The 8110-nt window shown below is 40.1% G+C and overlaps 1 long non-coding RNA gene across 1 annotated transcript; it reads left to right on the top strand.

Moving 5' to 3' along the window:
• The first annotated feature begins 553 nt into the window (after positions 1-553).
• Positions 554-3241, top strand: LOC119732037. The gene is made up of 2 exons (XR_005271508.1): positions 554-1925; positions 2326-3241. It is a non-coding gene; the product is annotated as an uncharacterized LOC119732037 (long non-coding RNA).
• The last annotated feature ends 4869 nt before the right edge of the window (positions 3242-8110 follow it).

Raw genomic sequence — 8110 nt, 5'->3', positions numbered from 1 at the left:
GGGGGTGTCGGAACATGGGGGTGTCGGAACATGGGGGTGTCGGAACATGGGGGTGTCGGAACATGGGGGTGTCGGAACATGGGGGTGTCGGAACATGGGGGTGTCGGAACATGGGGGTGTCGGAACATGGGGGTGGCGGAACATGGGGGTGGCGGAACATGGGGGTGGCGGAACATGGGGGTGGCGGAACATGGGGGTGGCGGAACATGGGGGTGGCGGAACATGGGGGTGGCGGAACATGGGGGTGGCGGAACATGGGGGTGGCGGAACATGGGGGTGGCGGAACATGGGGGTGGCGGAACATGGGGGTGGCGGAACATGGGGGTGGCGGAACATGGGGGTGGCGGAACAGAGCAGTCACCCTTTGTTCATGTCCACCATGCAAACCTACAAGTCTCATTTAGTAAGTTGGTTATGCAAAGAATTGAAAAAGAATATGGTTATTATTTGACCAAACAAATGTATTTAGGTTGGGTGTGCTAATTTATATTTCAAAGATTTATAAAAATCAGCTAAAACCATGTGACATGTTTCTAATCACGTGACACTTTTACTCAGCCATGTTGACTGTACTTTTGGCTTGAGGCTGTGGCTTTGTAATCGTAAGACCGTGTCCTAAGTACTAGCCTACGACTTGCAATTACACAAACGGATATGGGAGCGGTTCAAGCCACTTCCGCAGCCAAGAAGATCGGACCCGGCCAAAGCCCTGACATTCGGACCAAAATGTGACAATTTTTGTGTCACAAGAACACCAAGTCCCGGTGTTCTTAGCCACAGTTTGGGGTCTCACAATCTGGGTTACGAAATCTGCCTACAAAAAGGATCTTTTTGAGCCAATGACGAAGCAGTGGTTTGACAATTGGCCCTATTGTCTCAATGTGACAGAGAAAGTTTGACCGGTACATCCTCACTGTATGTAATGGGCACGTGGTGTGGTTTTTGATGAAGTCTATAGAGACACAGAAGATGTGGCTTGTTATGTTGTAACTTCAAACTTTTAATCAAGTCATTACAACTCGATCACAATGTCTCAATTTACAAGCAATACAAAAGAACTGTGAACTAAAGTATTCCTTCATTGTTGTTTTTCCTTTTCTATAATTTATGATTTGTAAATTTTGCTGCATGCAACTCATTTATAACTTTGTTGGTTATTTTTTGTGCGGGTGAAATTTCTGAAATGTAAGAGCGTCAGGGTTTTAGTTTGAAATTTGTTTGAAATTGTATTTTGTATCATGTATAAATATTGATGGTTAAAATTGTATGAATTGCCCTTATAGGGTGCAAGGGGCGTATCTTAACCTACAATGAAAAGAGGTTCAGGCACATGAAGAATTGCAATGATTCTCATTGGTCAATGGTTCCGTGGTTTCCGGGTAACGATGGTAACCATGGACATGACGTCTCTGCTCATGGCGCCAAAAATGGCCGTTTATCAAACATGGGATGCGGCTCTGGTTGACCTTAGCTTTAATTTCTAAATGATTCAAGTCTTCCTCATTTTTCGTTCTTTTACATTCATGCTTTTTATGCTTTGAGATTTTGTTTGTTTCAAAAATTTCGTATTCGCTAGAAAGTAAGAGTATAATAAGCACAGGATATACTGTTTTGTATTTCATTTGTGACAGAGCTTTTTTTTAATTGTTTGTTTGTTTGTTTTGTATGGTTTTTTTTCTCGATGACGCATTTTTCTTTATTAATTTAAACGGTTCAAGGTCAGTTTCTTCTTTTTCTTTTTTTGTGAAAAGCAGAAGAAAGGCATGTATTGACCTGAATAAGGCCTTGGTTGGAATCGCCATCTCTTCTGCAATTTGTTATTTGATAATGATGAGATGCCTCGTCTGTATAGCTTTCATATGCGTGTCTTTCTGTTCGTTTCCTTTGATTTAGCTATCATTCCAGCAACGAGGGGCGTGAGACAGGTAGAATAATTTTCTCTAAATAGAAACTTACGTTTTTAAAAACATTATCTCTATCGTTTTCCTTTCCTGTATTTTCCTTGTTAAAAAGGATTAATTTGTGAAATTGTATGTGTTAAATGTTCATTTAAAGCATTTTGTTGAAAATCTAGATCTGTTTATTTCACCCCAGCAACGTTGTCTTGAAAGCATCTATTAAAAAAAAAAAAAGAAATCTTACAAAGTGCTTGTAAATAAAGCATTTTTTTTTTCTAAAAGGCCTTTGGATTGTCATTTGTGAACCTTTCCTGGGCTCATGCATACACAGTGGAGTTTGGTACATGTTCCCACTTATAAGTACGCTTTTAACAATCTTAGAAAGGCTTAGTTGTAACTAACCAATGGCATGTTCTTTTCCAAACAGACATGATGTTGAGCCTGGTGCGGAATTCACATAACGGCGATCCGTTATCAAATAAAAGACTGCAGTTTGATACGGAGGAGCCCCTACTTCAAAAACACGTCGCAGAATTTACGACTTTGTGACAGAATTCGTACATTTTTTTTAAGCCTCTCTGTTTTTCCACTGGGGATATATATACATATTTATAGATGGGCAAACTTGTGGCCATCATTTATTTGGTCGTTCTGTGCCTATCGTTCCGTTGATCATCCCCTAATCTATACAAACATTACCGGAAAGAATTAAAATTAAAAAAAATTAAAAAATAAAACATATTGAAACTTTACCCGTACCTGGACCCAAGTGCACAGTTGGCCAAAAGTAGTCGATGAAAATAAGCAGAGAAGTTGAAGCGCGCCAAGTGGACGATAACCTCATATCTGCTGTCTGGATTCTCCAAGTAACAAAAGCCACCAAATTGCCTCATTCATTTCACTCACATTTCCCAGGAAGCGGACGTCTTGCTGACGTCATTGTAATTATGCCTCTGACGTCACGAAAGTGGTTTGTTAAAAGAGTTCATGTGCCGAGGTGATTTTACGCGTCGTTATGGTTGAGATGTGTCTGGAGTTAAGTTCGTTTCCCCCTCCCGAGTCTGGGAAAATAGAAGTTTGCACTTACAGTGCATTTGGAGAAACATTTATTAAGTGGTGTGCAACTGACGAAAGTAAGCAAAGCATTGCACTTAATGGGGCGCAATAAAGGCAGAGGATCAAGCTAATCTATTTGAGGGAAAATTAACTTTCTTGCCTTTGCAGTGTACGTTTGCTGTCTACACTTCGTTTGTATTTTTTTGCGTATATTACAGCCATCTTCGTTAATGCAATTGTAAGGTTATTAAAGAAAACAGTTTTTATGAACTGTTTGTATATGAAAATATTGGTATTTATCAATTCACTTGGATCAGTATAATTACTAACTTTTCTTTTAGATGCTCTTGTTGGGCACTATAAACACGGGTTTTTTTTCACACCAACACCAAGGCATATTTTGTGTCGTAACGAATATTGTTGTCTTTGTCGATGTTTTAATGGTTGGTTGGGTTTTTTTTTTTCGTTCGGGAAACTGAAATTAACACTTGTATATGAAACATGCGTGTACTCAATAATAAGGGCTCCTTCGATTTAAAGTAAATCGGATGTCAAGATTTGGATGTAAACGATAGGCCACCGAGATCTGAGGCGATCGCGGCTTAAGGGATTACGGCGGATTGGAAACTGTGTATTAGTGGTCTCGGAATACAAAGCCGCCACGCGTTCTTACAGGCCCAGTATGAATACGGGTTTCCGTTTTGGTTTGCAAGGAATCCACCCATGGTGATCTGTTGTCTTTTACTGTGTTTTGACGCGCAAGGCATATTGATTCTGCACACCTCGGATTTGTAGGAGATTAATAGGCATTTGCGTTGATTCTGCACAGGTCAAGTTCGGTGTTTTTCCCGCTCCCCCCCCCCCCCTCCAATCGGTCGGGTAGAAGAAGATGTGTAGAATAGGCTACGATGTCTGACGTGTCGGTCGGCAGATCCTCGGCAACCTTACCTGTGTGTTGGGGTCCTTTATTACAGGGGTACAAAAGTGACATTGTAAGGAAACTCGGGACAGAAGTAATGATATAGTTTACAGGAATTACTGAATTTGCCCTGTACGTTTCCAAGATAAGATCCAAACAGAGGAGATTCATGATTTTCCAACCCCCCCCCCCCCAGGGGCGGCGGACTTGGAGGGGAGGGGGGGGGCAGGGGGCACTTCCCTCCCCCTCCCCCATTTTCCCAGGCCAACAAAAGTACCCCTCTCGCGGTTATTAATGTGCCCCCTCGAGATGAAAACAAAACTACCCCTCAAACGCACACGTATGGAAACATAACGATCGCGCTACAAATAAATTGTGTCCTCTCTTGTAATGCAAGACTGCCCTCAAAAACACAAGTACCCCACTCGCATTGACAAGATTGTGCACCTTCTCGAGATGGAAAACTCTCCCTCGAAAGCACAATAGTGCCCCGCTCGCAACACTGAAACTGTGCCCCTCCCAAGGTGGAAAACTGGCCCCTAAAAAATAATAGTGCTCTTCACGCGAATAAAATGGTCACTAAACTGGCCATCAAAAGCACTGAACAGTGCCCCTCTCGCGATTAAAAAATCATTCAAATCACTCATGTACTTTGCAAGTTACGGAATTTTAAACACAACCACCGTTTTAAAGTTCTGTCCACGGATCACAAAAAAATTTGTCCCTATGCGATTTGTTTTCGTTTTGCTGAAAGAACACTTACCTTTTTTGTGATCCGTGACGGAACTTTAAAACGGTGATTGTGTTTAAAATTCCGTAACTTGAAAAGTACATGAGTGATTTGAATTATTTTTGTACTAATTTGGCTTTCATATCCTAGATCTACATGCAGAACTTCACTGAAACGATCGATAGTCCCGACATTTGGGTTTCGTTTTTTCTGACTCACCTCGTAAAATGTATCGTACACATCCCCAAGGCCCTGCCCAAGCGGTTTCCTGTTTGATATTGTGGAGATGAGACCTTTATGAAAACAATGGGAGGCTAATTTGAAAGAAAAATCAATATTGTTCAGTGTAGTGCCCCAATTATCCACATGGAAAAAGCATCATAATATCATACCAGTCCCAGATTGTCTTATCGTCTTAATTAGTACATTCTGATCACGTGTTCATCGGCATCCCAATATCTATTGGGAACGTAATGCATATGCTAATATGAGGATAGAACTAAACCACAAGTAAGACAAGAAGAATCGAGCGAACGGCCAAGTGAAGTGAGCAAGAATGCCCTGGTAATCATAGTCTAGTTAATTACCCTCCGCGTGACACAGATGAGCTGGTTTACCTACCTATGTCAGTTTCCCGCCGCTGTATACATTATTCATTGTTGGTTCTTCAGACTTGAATGACGTGTGTGCATAGGAAACGCAGTCCTTCCGGTGCTATCTTCATGTTCGCTGTAACTTGTTACGCAGTCACAGCGCTAGAGGGAGCTCAATAATCCACTTTCTCTTAAATATGGTCTTTTCCTGAGGGCATTTGTATAATTAGTTCGAGGAGGAGGCATCGCTGTGGTTAAAGGGAATATACAACATTTGCAAACAACGAAAAATAAAACTATCAAGTTTTTGCGAAATACCTTAACAGGATGTTGGTAAATGACAGTCTAAAGCATCCTGTAAAATTATGGCACCTGGTATACTGTCATTTTCAAGAAAAGTGGTATTTTTGTATCAATTTCCAACGCTGATCGGCCGATCAGCGTTGGAAACAACTGGCTTTTTATCAAATACTGGCCCCAATTGACCATTGCACTTGTTTGCAATCGATTACAAACCTATAAACGGGTACGAGCCAGCTAGACTGGTTCCCTGACCTTACAATTCCCCCAATGTATGTAAACTGCTCTGTTTCTTCTTATATGGAGTCAGGGAACCAGACTACAGGAAAATGATCGTTTTTCACCCTCGTGTTTCTGTGAACCAACCTCTTTAAATTTTCCTTGTAGTTGTTGTTAGGCCTACTGGTGCTGGGAATTTTTTTTAAAGAAAATTCGCCCAGGTAACGCCCGTGTGATTCCTACCTGTATCGAGACTTTCTGATCATTATAGCTTGTTTCTAACAAACAATGAAAACATTATGTTATTTTCATACCCGGTCGATATGAGAACATCAACAACAAAACCAAGAGACTGCGGTATTTTCATTTCAGGCACAATGCTAGAGCGATATATTATTATTGGAGGGCTTAATTAAAAAGGTGAATGTTTTGAATCCGAGCATATTATCTGCCACCTTTTAACGTTCCAGATGTGCTTGATATTAAACCTGAATAATAACATTCAATGAAAGTAAATATATATATATATATATATTTTCTTTTTTGGGAGGGATTTTTTTTTAACGAGGTTGTAACCGCTGTATAACTGCCAACAGTCATTACGATCACGTCTCTTCATTAAGCAGAGTTTAAAATGAGTAAAACATTACGTAGGTACAACAGATAATCAAATGCATATACCTGTCATGTTCGCCGTGAAATCAAATAATGATATTAAATCAGTTTATTTTTTTTCCCGTTCGTCATAATGGCAAAAAAAGAGAATACAATCCATCAACACAATCTGCATCTCAGAATGCTTGAGGCAGTAAGCTATATGAATAAGATATACATGTACACTACTTACAAGACGAAAACTAAAATACTAGATCGGCTGTATATCTGGGATGGTACGCGAAATAGTCACAAACAATACGGGGAACGAGGTATCAATCTTACCAAAGATTTACCCTGGCTCATGCAGTAAGACTAACTACGTCTATAGCTGTAGTCAACTTTCTCAGAATATGTAGAGCATGGGTTTCGGACTTACATTTCCAGTCATTTTTTTGTTGTCAAGACGGAGCAAACAAGAGCTTGCGTATAGCTACGGCGCTTCAGAATTGAAAATAATTAAATTGAGTTTTAAACTCTTGGCGTCGTTTTGAATCGTCAGCAGGACTTGCCATATAACATTGTCTGTCCGATACATGTACATGCATATATTAAGCTTCCTTATAACATTTTTAAACGTTTGATATTGGTTGTCCAAAAATTGTATTTTGTCGTGCGCACACACGACCGTTTACAAAGGTTTGGGGCCCGTCTCAGTTCATATCCAGGATGAGTTCCGGACAAGTTGCGGACATTGTATCGGGTATAAGTTGCATGATTCTGAACAACTTCCCCGCAATATTCCCGCAATGAAGTTGTTAGCATTGGTGAGTCAAGCAATTGCTGATGCAAACTTTCCCGGACTATGTCCGGGACAAATGCAGAGCTTCTTGAAAAAAAAGTGAATGATTCTATCCGCAACTTGTCCGGAACTCGCCCCGGATGTGAATTGAGACCTTAGGCGAGTGAATTGCCTCTGAACGAACCTTGGTCCAGTTCCATGTTGACACACAACATAATAACATGGATGTATCACTCCAATTGGTAATAGTTGGTGTCAGCAACAAGTCATGGCTTTCTCTACATATTGGATTCCCTCTGGGCCGGGTAGGCCTACATGTTGTTCAAGAAACGTATGTTACAAAAAAAGAATTATAATAAGACTACATGTTCAAAGCGATGATATTTTACATTACTTCCTGCTGACGAGGATTTATGCGTGACGACACATAAAAAGAATACAATTATTGGCCTATTAAGAACGAACTGAGTAACGACCGTTTGGATGTTATCACTTAAATTTCACTATGTGACAGTACACATTATAGGAGCTATGTTAACATATCTCCCAAAAAAGTTATGACATGATTGATAAAATACGGATGGATTTTGTGTTAACTAAAGCGCCCTCTCGTGTGCAAATGTTCGTAAACTTAATCATAAACGTTAATCGTTAGGTCGGCTGTATCTCTCTCTAAATATATATATATAATACTTAATCATAGATTCAATTAATTAATTTAGGCTTTGTTTTACATAAAACTGAACTTACTTTAGTAAATAATAGTTGACATACATTTATGAAAACATAAGAATCCCAAAACGTAACATGTTTTAATCGGCAAGTGATCGGCATTTGAGTCTGTTTTGGCCGCTATTTTGGAATTTCTCACGCGACTGGGTAGTCAAAAAGTGAAAATCAATATAGTGGGCTCACGAAATCGATATCGTTTCAAAGAGAACTTTGATTCAGGTTTTTTTCCAAACCAACTTTGAGGATACTTGTGAAAGGCTACAAAAC

The sequence above is a fragment of the Patiria miniata genome, unplaced genomic scaffold, assembly GCF_015706575.1.
Source record: "Patiria miniata isolate m_02_andy unplaced genomic scaffold, ASM1570657v1 HiC_scaffold_24, whole genome shotgun sequence".
Lineage (NCBI taxonomy): Eukaryota > Metazoa > Echinodermata > Asteroidea > Valvatida > Asterinidae > Patiria > Patiria miniata.
Note: the sequence above shows the minus strand (reverse complement) of the source record. Positions and strands in the feature narration are given on the sequence as shown.